The sequence below is a fragment of the Trachymyrmex septentrionalis genome, unplaced genomic scaffold (genome assembly GCF_001594115.1).
Source record: "Trachymyrmex septentrionalis isolate Tsep2-gDNA-1 unplaced genomic scaffold, Tsep1.0 scaffold20, whole genome shotgun sequence".
NCBI classification, from domain to species: domain Eukaryota; kingdom Metazoa; phylum Arthropoda; class Insecta; order Hymenoptera; family Formicidae; genus Trachymyrmex; species Trachymyrmex septentrionalis.
The window spans coordinates 501,687-515,158 of NW_017305180.1; the positions used below are offsets into that span (position 1 = coordinate 501,687).

General features: G+C 30.5%; 1 protein-coding gene across 1 annotated transcript in view; it reads right to left on the reverse strand.

The window, feature by feature from the left end:
• Positions 1 to 9,694, reverse strand: part of LOC108747741 (glutamate receptor ionotropic, kainate 2) — a 229,756-nt gene extending 220,062 nt beyond the window's left edge. The window contains exon 1 of the mRNA XM_018485435.1: positions 9,663 to 9,694. The gene's annotated coding sequence lies outside the window, so the exon portion shown is untranslated. The remainder of the gene's footprint in view (positions 1 to 9,662) is intronic.
• Positions 9,695 to 13,472: the final 3,778 nt, after the last annotated feature.

Here is a 13,472-nt window from a genome sequence, read left to right on the forward strand (position 1 = left end):
TCTTCTCCTATATAGTTTATGTTAAAAGTATTATCTTATATATTAATTTGTTTTATATATATAATTTAATTAGTTATAAAATTATTATGTTATATTACTATTCCCTATATTACTATAGGGATAACTAATCTGCATTATCTGGACTTAATGAACACAAACTCGAATTCAACATTGTGGACTTCACGTCATATCCACATATGCAAACATTTAATGTAACAATTGAAAAAAATCAGATTAAACTATAAGCTACAAGAGTAAGATAAAATCGTTAAAATAAAAATACTATCTAATAATAGATAATTGTATTAAAGAGAAGTATTTCGTTTCTCTTGTTATTAATATTATTTTAATTGATTTGAGCAATATACGGTTTTTAAAGCTTTTAGAGTTTATATACGGAAAAACAAAAAAATATATATATTTTAGTATTTGACTGAACAAATTTGAATGCTTCCGCAAACTTTGTATCGGATTGACCATAAAAAATTTTATGGACTAACAAATATGCTGAAACATTGCTTCTGAACACTTCGCTTTATAAATATTTTACTACACACGTACTTTTTTGCACTGCCACTATTTCGCAGTGTCGAAACCATTTTGAAAATTCAATTTAATAATTATTTTTATTTTTATCTTCTACCAATCTTACGCAAGTTTTTAGTTTAGGATTTCCTGAATATTATTTAAATTACCTTTTGTAAACAGTTTTTGCATTACTTTTACTCTCACAAATTAATGTCGCACGTATTTCACCATTAGATTTACGTACTTCGTGGTTCCATTCGCACAACTTTGATATTATATTTAAATTGATTTTGCACAAAATTGAATACTTTTACTCTGCCTAGCAAATTTCTACTTATATACGCATAAAGTGTAATAAAAAAAAATCATAGATTTTGTGTATATGTAATGGAATTTTTTAATTTTTATGCGAAAAAAATGAATATTTCGTAAAATATTTCATGTATGTTCCATTTTTTAACGGAAAAACAAATTCATACGCGACTCTTTTGATTCTTTTTCTCTTTCTTCCCACTATCTCTTTCTTTTTCTCTGTCATCTCCAAATAATCTATTAATCTATTCCATAATGACATTTAACATATCTGCTGGACGTGACATTTTTCGATTGCCACCCTATTTCTCCCCTCCGACGATTAATTCCTGATCGATCGAAGGTGCATTATCGGAATTCGGCAAATTCCGCTGTATTCGAGCAGGATCTCATGTATGCGCCGTTTCACGTTCCCAAATGAGCTAGACAGAAACAGAGAAGTAGACTTGCATTTTCATAGCGCATTTGAAGCGCGAATATAGTTCTTTAATTTTTATATCACATGTCACTTTGATAAAATGTAATCACCGTTTTAGCTAACATAGCATTCAATGTTTTAGTGCTTCTGTGAAAAGTGAAGATAAAATCCAGAGATTTAACATACCCGAGCTTTAATGCAGTCTAATGAGCATGAGATAAACTGTGTCCGAGTCGTACAACAAAATAAAAACAAATAGATATAAACATTTAAAATTAAACATTAAGAATAGAATATTTAATTTAGTCAACTAAATTTTGATGGAAAACGGACTACAAATAGTAAGTAATTCATAGACAAAGAGAAATATGAGCAACTTGAGACATCGTGTACAATGTAACGTTCAATTTTGTCATAGAAATGAATTTAGTAGTAATTGTAGTTTACGCCCGAAATGTAATAACCCTTTAAGCGTTATCCTAATCGATATCCATAAACTCGTCCCATTCGTTGACAGCCGCAAGGCTCGAAACAGAGTGAATGCTCATTGAGAGCATCGTTGGGGTCACGTTCAGAAGGCCGTATACCCTTCTCACGGAGGAAGGAAAACCGGAGAGAGATGAATTGAGCGACGAACATGAGAAGTGGACGGGCGATCCACTTGGTGATAAATTTATCTAGCCGTCAGCAATTTCAAGCAGGAAATCTTGCGATTTGAAATAGCCCGCAGGAAGATCGCTTCGCCAAATTCTCATCTGGTTGCTGCAGAAAGAAACTTCCCGCATCATCTGATGGATCGTTTGCTAATCCTGTCTTATAAAAGAATTTGCTTACAATTTCTTTTAGATATCGACCGCTGGAACATAGTGTTTGTATATATGACCGAATTTCCATATTGGCACATAACTTATTCACATATTTGCGATTCAAAAGGTTTGCAGACTATTCTTTTATTTGCGAATTTATAAAAATAAATTTGCGATGAGGTTAACACAAATACCAAGATACTGAATGTAAAAGATACTTCAGTGTTTTTATTTTAAGTCATTTGTAAAAACTATACTTTATTTTATTTTATCTTAAAATAAAATAAATGCAAACAAAGCATAAACAAATAAACGTGAATAAATAAACACGAACAAATAAACACAAACGAAAAGAATACAAAGAATAACAATTGCTTTTTATTTCTTCGTTACATATTTATTTACATAAATTTAATTTTTCCAATTTTTTTCTTTTCTATCCGTGCTAGTTTTTTAGAACGTTTCATGCGAATATGTAGCTTTCATATGTTATATCGTTTAACATATTCAATTTCGTTAAGTACGAATTCTACTATCCGCGAAGAATTTTAAATTGGAATACATATTGCTAACGAAATATGTACACATCCTATTTCTATTAAATCTTATCGAGTTGCAACAGTCGTCGTCTCAAAGCTACGGTATATCACTTGCCACGTCAGGAATCGAACGGCGAGCTACATGCTTCACGCGGTTCACGTCGACAGTGTCACGAATACAACCCGTCTAAGGGCAACAACAGCGTGGCACTGTTATAGATGCACGTAACAATGCACTGAAACATACACAAGAGGCCTGTAAACGGAGTAAATACAGCCCACAGGTGGCGAGTAGGCGGGTCGTAAGTGCACGGGCTGTACGCATCGCGTTCTCGCCTCGTAAACATGAAACCTCGATCCGTTTTGGTCACGCATGGATCACGAGCGGCATTGTCACAACTGATGGTGTAAGCTGCTGCGACGACGAGCAGATACTGCTTGAAAGCATTTAATCTCTTCGGCTATATCACACGCACATATACGTCATGTTCCACTAATCTGGAAAGTACTTCAAAAATCGCGAAATTAAAATACTAATAAGATTAAGATTGTTATTTATACACAGTAAACATGAACAAATCGAATTGAACAATTAATTAATATTCAAATACGATGATCACTCTTAATTTCTAACATAGGAATTTCTAATATTATATATGTATATTCGAGTGTAATACATGCGTAAACATCAGAATTACGATTATTCTTCGCATATTCATTGTGGTTGGCTGATTTTCAAACTCGCGCATCCGTCGTAAAAGTAAGCTTTTAGTAAGCTTAACAAAATATATTGAAGACATATATTTTACCGAACATTTCAGTAACACATAAAGATGCAGAAAAAGAAAGAAAATAATTATATTATTATATATTTTAATTTTGCATAATTATAATATAGCTTTATTTAAGAAATTATGAAACATTTTCCATTCTTAATGTATCCAATTCCATACTAACTTATTCAAACAAGAATTAATATATAAATCTATACAATTAATATATAAATCTGTTGTGTTATATTGTATTAATTTATGAATATGGGCGATTAGTCACATAGAATTTTATAATCATAAAAAATTAAATTAGAGATAGAAATAAAGCAAGGATTAGAGTAGCAAATGAGACACTCGTCTTATGTAAAAAATTTGAAAGGGCGTAAAAATGATAATATATGTGTGTTTATATATCGCTTTTAACGATCTATAATCATCCGCCATGAGCATTAGCTATGTATTAATTAAAAATTAAATATATATAGAGATATAAATTTTGATAAAATAGCTAACAATTTTGCTGCAGCTATCAAAGCTACAAAAAATGTTACATAAAATACATTTTTTGTGAATTTAAAAAAATTAATATTATCTATATAAATATAAAATGTATACTATAAACATTCTGATTTTACTGTGATTTTAGGAATATGTTTCATTCATTTATAATACATTCATTTATACACATAATCAATATATTTGTAATGTATATTTACTTGTGTATGTGATTATATATTCCTATTAATATATTAAATACAAATTAATATTTTTTTTATTATATTTATAATAAAAAATAATTTATATATGACATTAAAAAAAATTTTATTACTAAAAGAAATATTTTTTTCTTTTGACTTAAATGTTTGGCTCTTCATGGAAGTAATTAAACGATTATTTTAAATTCTTTATTTTCATCTCTCACACGTTTATTATTGCTGATACTTTAATATCTTCAAGTTTGAGAGAGATATATATGTATATTTCACAATCTGAATCATAGGAAAAATCCATTCAAGACATGAGAAGAAAGGTGTGGCAGTCTTGAGTGCACTTTAGTTGGAAAAATAGGACGATAAGAAAGAACCGTCCGAAAAAATGCAATATGATCGTTTCACTTACTATGATTGTTGTAAATACACAAACATTTCGAAAGTTAGAGGGTTAATATTTATGTCATTGATACTTGTAACTTGAAATAGTAAAAGTCTCGAGAATATGGACGGAATAGAGAAGGGGTGAAACGGTGAATAACACAACTATGAGAAAAATCCTCTTTCTACGCCACGCACGTTCGTCCACTTGTTTGCAGTTCTACCGATTTCTCATCATTTCGTTCTCTCTCTCTCTCTTTTCTCTACCGGTACAAAGACTTGACGGGATGTGCTTTCGAGTTCTTCCGGCTCTCTATCGGAACAGAGGAGAACGGTGGGAGCTCAGCTAGATGCAGTGCGGATTTACATAAATTATTTGCCGACATAAATCTAGATGATTCCTTTCCTCGCGTCGCGAGCGTAGAATTTGAAGAAGGGATATATGAGGCCAATGACGAGTCCATGAGTATCACATTGTATTTCCCTATTTAATGCCACAGCAAAATCTAAATGTAGCTTGTATCGTATAAATAAAAGAAATGGTTAGAGAAATTTATTCAGTGGACACAGAGAATGTGCTATCGTTTCAGATATTCATCTCTATAAAGTCTCCGAAACATCCTATTTTTAGAATTTTAATGCAGTCGATAGGATTTTTTATTTCTCTAGAATAGTGGCTTTTCTCTAGAATTGTAGAATATGTGCGTATATTTATATTAACTATTGATTTCAATTTCGTGTATTCGCCTTCTTTATGTTACATTTATTTGCACCGAAATTATACTTATATTTATTGATATTACTAAAATTTAATTTTTCAATTTGGAAATATTAATGGGAATATTTAATATATTGCAGTTATGTTAACATTCGCATTAAATTATCGGTTATTTTCTTTTGCACAATATCCGATTACTTTTAGAGAGGATTTAATCTGAAGACAGGATCAATTTCTCAATTTATTTGTCCATCAATCTTTCTTATATCCCTCCCTTTCTGATGACAGCCAGAATTTGATGACAGATTCTTCATTTTTGACTATGGGGAGCACAAGCTGTAGATCGTCGAAGTGGAATGTCCAATATGTTCTTGTTCGATATGCAACGGAGCTCTCGTATATTGAGGATTCTGGTTATTGACGGGAGAAATTATATGGTGCTCGTGTATTGCCGATTTGGGAACGCGGAGATTTTATTGTAATTTTGTAAGTATAGCTTGTGATCGCTTTAAAAGAAAATAGTTGAACGAAAAAAGAAGATATATTTCAGGAAAGAGTAATATTTAATAAAGTAAAACTATCACATGTCTTCACTTAAAGACATAGTTATAATTGAGAAATAATAATTAATGTCAGAAAAGCCATTATGAAGAAGCTATTATAAACGCATTGCAATTCTGATCATACCATATTTATTAGTAATGTTTCCGCATACAGCACGTAATTAACAGTATGAATGATATTAATATTAATAGATTCATTAGAGATTTGATAGATTATTAAAAATTTAATTGTAAAATATAATAACGTTCAATAATACACTTAATAAGAGAGCCAATATTCTCGAATATTATGATGCAATTCACGCGTCTTTCCAATATTCTTTAAATTTTCAATATTTCCGTAAAATATAAAAAGGAAAAATGATTAAAAAATATCAACCAACATTATTACACAGGATTTAATTTCTTTCACATAAAGTATTGAGAAACATTCATTATATTCACCTTAATTCATTCATTTTAACTAGCAGACGAAGAAATAGAAATTCTGTGTATTTACTTTTCTTAATATTTTAATATTTAAAATATCTTAAAGATTACTTTCATCAGAAGCAAACGACTTGAATAATTTGTATCCGTTGCAGAATTTCGCGCAAAGCACGTATTTCCTTCACGATATTCCCTGGACGAAGCACTTCAGAATCGTGAAATTCCACGACGTTGTCATAACATTCATCTCCAGTGCAAACGTGACGACTCCCGAACGCACGATTTATCGCTGCAACATTCATGTGCAAGGCACAGTTCATAGCGCGAAACGCCATGTATCGTCGCATTAAAGCTCCGATTCGTCATTGTAGCCGTGATACTGCATTATGATATATCAAAAGCAAGAAATCATCATATGTAATCCTTTCTTGCATTTTATATATATATAAAACTCTCGTTTATGTAAACTCATGTAAAAACTCAACGATAAAGAATCAACGATAAAAAGTAAATGACAGGAAAAAAATCGATATGTTAAAAAAAATCCACTTTTTGTCAAACTCAAATATAACAACATCAGTTTACTTATAGATTAATTTTTTCAAAAGATTGGAAAGTTTTATTAAACACGTAAAATTATATAGATATATTATACAAAATGTGCGAATAACTTCATAAGTATAATTTTATTTAGTTTGAATTCTATTTTTTCACTACATTGTATAATATTCAATAAGTTAGAATTCGCTTATCAATACATCGTAATTTTCACAAAAAAAAGAGTAATGAAAAAAGTGTTATGAAAAAACAATTATTTATTTATACTTTAAGGCAAAGTGATATACAATACTTTACTACTCCAAATCCCAAAATCATAGCTACAATGATCGGGAATCACGCTTTTTCGGTTACATGAGAACAGAATTTGCAGACAGAACTAAACCTTCGATCTGAAACAGCGATATACTAAGCAAACAGGTGGCGTGTCCAAGCTGCCGTACCATCAGCAGTCGATCTTTCGAATTGGCAGCGATACTTGGTCTGGAAGGCCAATTTTGTCGTGATGTCAGTCGTGAATGGAATCCCGATGGGAACACTTTAGACGTTCATGTCCTAAGCTTATCACGGAGATATGCTGGACATGCATAGATTTGCCGATGAAACGCCTATACGATTGTATGTACGCTGTACGACGCCCGGCAATCCGCTGAATAATTACCTCCATTCAATACGTAATCATGCTACTTCCCGCTTAGTAATCCAGAATTGGTCGCTTGACTTCTCTTCCCCTCCCCGTTAGAGATATAATCCCATTTAAACCGTCTCTGAGCATATTCCATGGTGAGCACATTCTGGTTGTATTATGCTCACGAATGCAATTGTTGCACGGATTTCTTTGAGATATATCGCAAACGCATATCGGAAGCACGTAGTCCGACATAATGGTCAAAGATTCAACATATATGAATAGTTATTGGTTAACTATTCATACAGAAATGTAAAATTATTCAGAAAAAGATACTTGACGAGACATTATATTACTAAAGAAATATTAACTTTTGTTAAAAAAAGATAATTCTTATTTATCATCTTACAATTATTTTAGTAACTGTTATGTTTAGTAACATTTATATGATATTGCATTATAAAAGTTAACGTTCAAATTATTTAGATAAATTAACGTATATTATCTTTTAAATTCTTTCTACTCTTTCTCGTTTCGAAAAATGTTTCTTTATATAAAAAATCTATAAATTATATTTAAAATGCTTAACATATGAAGTACGCTAACGCATTAAAAAGAGCATTAGTGAATATAAATTATAGAATAAAAAAAAAAGAATTAAGAAAATTATGAAAAAAAAACCGTCTTTACATTCATCTCTTTTTCTTTTTTTTATGAATTTGAATCAATTCGTACATGTTGTTCATTAAGTTATCTCCTCTTGATGATGTAATTGGATGTCATGTCGGATCATTAAGGATGACGTTCCATTAATCGCAATGACATATTAATCGTTTGTTAAAAACGATTGCCAATCAAACGTTTAATCTCATTGCGGCAGTTCTGCCTGAGGTTCCATTTATCAAAATAATTTCAAAATGCTCGCTAAATTTGATTTCAAGAGAATCTAACTAATCCAACTTATAATAATGATTACATGTGCGCATGTAATCCCTTCGTTCGAATTATTGGCATTCTTTACGATTGGCATTCGGTTTACAAGCACAATATAGCGCAATATTGAACATGTCTCTTTCTCCATATTCCCATTATTCATTACACGCATGTTGGCTGTCCGCGCGAATTATGCGAAACGCGTAACGTCAACGTGAACCGCCAAATCGAATCAAAATATCATGTTGCGCCAATTGTTGGCTTGTCTTTGAGTGCACCAATATTTGTCTATGACTTGCTTGTCAGCGTCACTCAATGGGAAATCCGGAATGCCCGATAGAGCTTCCTACGACTACGTATCAGTAATATCTTACAAAACAATAGAGATTTTACAATAAAATGTTAGTGGATTTTTAATCTATATATATTCAACTTGTACAATATATGCAAAAGACCCGTTTAGTATAAAAATATGCCACAAAAACATTTTTATATATATCATTGTGATCGAACAAAATTGCAAAAAACACGTACATATGTAAGTATTACAGTAAAATAAAAATTGTCTCAGAAAATGTTTATAACTTGAGAAAATAATTGTTAAAAAAGTATTTCTGAGAAAATGTATTACGTAATATTGAAATAATTCTATTTCAATCCATAATTCTTGCATTGCATCATAAACTGAGAAAGTACAGTAATACTGACAATTCGTATCAAAGCTGTCATGATGAAAGTACATTTTACAGCTCATAAATCGACTGAAGCACTAGTTGTAGTCGAGGTAAGATAAAGTAGTTGTACATAACTTTGTAGCATACAGGAGAATCGCTTAAGTTGTACAAAACAGCGAACATTGTCACGGAAGAACTTTATGAAAGGAAAAAGTCAAGAGGGTCCTGGTGCTATCTAGTCGCAAATATTAAAGCACGAACATGGACAAACACATAAACAGTTGAGAAATAGTAGTATGCACTTGGGAATGTCTTAATATCACCAGCAGGCGAGTTAAAACGTTTTCGTGATTTGGAATAAACACGGATTCCGTCGAGAAACATATTTGTAACAGAAATTTAAATCTTAGTACGATTCTGATCTCAATTTTCAGTATCATTAATAATAAAAAGAAACACAAAGTGTAAGCAAACAATTTTTGCTTCATCAAATTTCACAAATGATTCTTTAAACAATTTAACATCTATTTCTTTTTATTAAAGATACAAAATGTTCTTATAGCAAATAACTTTATCAATTATATTACAGTGCAAATAATAAAAATACAAAATGTAATTTTTTTATTAAGAAAAAATAATTTTAAATTGATCAAGGAAATAATAGACAAAATTTATGAAAATTATTTACTTACATTTTATACGCTTTATTCCAAATGCATTTCCATTATCTGAAAATAATGAAATATAAACATAAAAATCATTTCGCGTAATTATACAATCAAAAATATAATTTGCAAAAAATTATACCAATTTTATTTCATGTGAATTATTGACAAACAAAGCTAGATATAGGGACTGAGGATTATGAGCATATTTAGCCAAAAAATTATTTGATAAAAATTGTTAAATATTAATATATAACTACTGTATAAATTCGTAACGGCAAAAGGGTTATTATATCGTTCGCACATCGGATACATCAAACTTTTCGTGTCATTTAAAGTGTAATCCCCTTTAATAATCCGCTTATTACGTACAATAAGCGCTCCTTCACATTTATCTATATTAAGTACTGTTTGCACGGAGTGTTTCAAATTTTAGATTTCAAATATAAACTATATTTCGAATAGACTTCTTTCTTAAAAGAAATTATTTAAACAAAATTGAACCAAATTCAACTATAATAGAAATTTTGTATGGTGTGAAATATATAAACATTCCATTATAAGCACAAGAGAGTAAGAATAAACTAATTTTTAGAAAAAAAAACAGCTTCTATGATTTATTTCTTTCAAACTCATACATTCTTAAATTTTACTAAAATAAATATTTTAGTCACATTTGCAGACATTTTATTAATAAGTATTAAAATCCAAATATTTTTTAATTCGGAAATAAGAATTCGAGTAATTCCAATGAATAGAAATAGTCTTATTGAATAATTTTGCCACTGTCTTTTTTTCTTTCGCTTTAAAACAAAATTAGCTTCGGCATGTTTAATAAAATAAAATTTTTCGCCTAATATATGCTAATTTTATGTCAAAAATTTCTCGAAACGATACATGAAATGACAAAAATTTTATTGGTATGCCAATAACAGGAACTTTTCTCTTTGCCATTATTGCAACCACAAGTAATATATCCTAATTTTAATCACAAATAATATTACTTTTTTTTCATTACTTTGTTACCCCGAATACAGCACGTATTATGCTCTGTCATAACAGTGTTAATCGCACAATAGAAAGTAATTCTCAATTCGTAGTAGATGTACTTGCATTAAGACCATCCTTCCAATGACCCGTGGGAGATTCGTTCCGCGCTCTTTTTTATCCGCGCACTCCCGGTCCATTAGCCGATAGTTGACTTAATGCCAGCTCGATCATTCGATTACAGCACGGGACTTTGCAACGGGACCACTCCGTTTTCGTCGTGAAAGTTTCAAGTTCCGCCTCCCGATTAAGTTAAAATGTAATTTCCCTTCGCCCCTTCCACCTTTCCCACTGACGTACCATCAACGAATACCGCTCGTGTTTCTCTCTCCTACATTTCTTTCTCGCCATAACTCTTTACCTTTCCAGAACGAAGTCGCAAACTTTCGGTGCAATCACTAGAGAGGCTCCTTGCTATTATGACGCTTATTGTTCTTTTACTGCGTGAAATGGAACAGGAGAGGTCGTGCTCGCAACTAGACGAGGTCAATCAGCCACTGGTTCCTACCAAATAAAACTTCCTCTTTTTATTGCTGAATGATAACAAAGAAAAGAAATGGAAGGAAAGAATCAGGAAAATTCATCGCTATATTTTTTATCTATAAATTTTTTGATCAATTTAGAATAAATTTTCTTCTAACATAAATGTTGAGGTCATATTTTTTACGTCACTCCAATAATTTTTAAAAGATAAAGAAGTATAGAATCAAATTTACTTATGTAGATAATAAAAATAAAATATTTTTTTAAATGATCATATATATATATTCGAGAATTTTTTAATTTCACTAAAAATGAAAACTTATTTAGTATTAAGTAATTCATAATAAAAAAATTTAATTAAAATATACTGATTCGTAATAAAATAAAACTTCACTCTCAGATACTGAGAGACTTTATTTTTTACTTTTGAATTATATCTCCATTTAAGAGATATAATTCAACTAAAAAATATCTAGTTAATTGTTGTACGAACAAATCACTTGGAATCATTTTAAGCATGGCAGCTATGACAAAATAATTCTACGAAATATTCAATCAAAAAGCGACAAAATGAATATTTATAACAAGAGGTAATGAAATACTGTGCTCTTCTTACTATCTTCTGTCAAGTTTTATCATGAAATTTCAAGACCGTAAGATTCTCCAAGTGAACAAAATTACAGGAGATAGACGACATTGAAAGAGTTACCAAAAACAAAAATAGTAGAAATAAAATTTTTATAATAACTATTTTTTTGAAACAAAATAATGTGAACGCGTGTAATTATTTGAAATAAAATAATAAACGATTTGTATTTTGATGTTGATTGAAGACAATAATGATTAATTAAGTACAATTCATTTGTTCGTGTAACTTGTTTCATATTTTTTATTAATTATCCAATGCAATTTATGTTTATGTAGAATGTTGCGTTAGACAGAAAATAACATGCTACTGTAATTTCAAGTAACATGTTTCATTTTCAGATAACGAATTAATAAAAAATTCTAAATTTTATTACATATAATAGTATAATTTTAATTAATGATTGTTATTTTTAAAAAATATCAATATACCAATATCTATCTACATCTTTTGGTATTCAATTTAATAACGCAAAATAATTAAATTTTACGCTTTTTCACTAAAAAGATAATGTTATATTAACAGCATTTTAATTGAAAATAATCTTGTTAATTCAATAACAGTGTTAATGAAATAAAATTTTATTAAAACAAAAACATAATGTATTTATTTCGTTAATAGTACTATTCTGCTATTAACGAAATTATTTTTAATTAAAATAATGCTGTTTATAACATAATTTTTTTCGGTGTAACAGAAAGAAAAAATTAATTCTTTGTATTTTTTTTTAATAATTAATAATTATTTTACATTAACTTATTATTCTAATAATTTTACGATTGTAGGATTAATCAAGCATTTATTTCGACATGAGATGATCGAAACGTCGATCAAAATTTCCGTTCACGGCAGTAGTCATGTGCGAACTGTACGTCGACACGCACGATAGGGTTTTGGGAAACATGAGAACTATATGGGAATCCCTGGAAATTTATAACCCGGTATAGCCGGTTTTTTAATGTCATACACGTCGCGATTTACGCGCGAATGCATGAAACCGGGCTACTGGTCGCTTGGTTCGTCGCCGCAAACGCACTGAAAATCATTGGGCTCGTTGCGTTATCGATCCTCGATGTCGAGACTATCGAGCGATTGCTTATCGCTTTTATCCTAACAATTGTATACGTTTTTTTCTCATTAAACATTGTCGATAATCATCGGAATAGTAAAAAGTTCCGTTGAATGCAAGCGGAAATTTATTAAAAAGTATATTTTAGCCTGTCCTCGTTCCAGGCATATTTCAACCTTTCTCTTCACTTGATCTGCATTTCCCTCTCTGTTCCTCTTTCTAATTCTTGTTATTCCAAATGAGTATCCGCGTTGCGCGTTACGTGCCAAACTGTACCACAAGTCACGCTTCGCTTTATTGAAACATTAACTTTCCATTCACGGATGGGCTGTCGGAAATTGCAAGTAAATTCTTTATGACTGGCCGGCATGAAAGCTACAATTCAACGTTTCAACGAGGCCCACCGCTTCGGAGAGTGGGAATGAGTCGTTACGAGAAAGAATAATGCGCGATTGCAAGAGGAAATTTTCAGTACTGCTACGATTTTATGAATGTTGTACTCCCATCGCGAGATGATGAACGCTTGATATATCGCATCAATAGTCTTCGATTAGTACTATATAAGTTTTTGGTGAACTTTAAAATTTTTTTT